Genomic DNA, 805 nt, shown 5'->3' on the forward strand with positions numbered 1-805 from the left:
AGATGTTTTCCTACATTTACGTCTGAGCACCTGTGCAGTAGTCTTTATTTTAATGTTGTCATTTTACTGTATATTTACTTTTACTTGTTGCAATGAGCTGAAACACACACACACACACACACACTGGGGCTCCAGTGGTGAACACAATCAGAGGATATCTGTCAGAGCTCAGCTGCTGTTTGTGGTTATAGTTTTACAAACGTTTGTAAGGCAAAAACATACCACTGAATTCATCAAAAAGATCAATTTTCCTCTTCCCTCCACTGAAATAATATCTGGGTAATTTATTTATCCAGGACATAAATTCAATTGTGACAGGAGCAGAAAACTTTGGGGCACAATAAACACTGTCACACAGTGGTTGAATTGGTCACATTTGAGAGAAATTCATTGTTTAACTTCTGCAACTGCTTGGCTTTGGGCTTTGTGCCCCCCTGCAACACAAAAACAACCATTTTTTAACCTGCACAGCTGTTAACAAATTGACACATCAGGTTTTTTTTTTTTCAATCTACAACAGTTTTACTAACACTGAATGAAGACAATTAATCTGGTTTGGCTGCTGTAATTGTTTTTATAGGATTACCTATAATATATATACTGTGTTTTTAAAATGTTTGTCATAAAACTCCAAGATGAATCCCTAGTGCACAGATAACTGTGAAAACATGTAGAAATGTGAGCAACAGCATCAACATCAAGCTCCTTTTGGTCCCTGTGTTTGTCTGAACAATGTCTGTGTCACGGTCAGAGACCGGGGTGGACCCAAAAGCAGAATGCACAGATGGAGAGGTAAATGAAGTAT

Source organism: Telmatherina bonti (assembly GCF_933228915.1).
Source record: "Telmatherina bonti genome assembly, chromosome: 8".
Lineage (NCBI taxonomy): Eukaryota > Metazoa > Chordata > Actinopteri > Atheriniformes > Telmatherinidae > Telmatherina > Telmatherina bonti.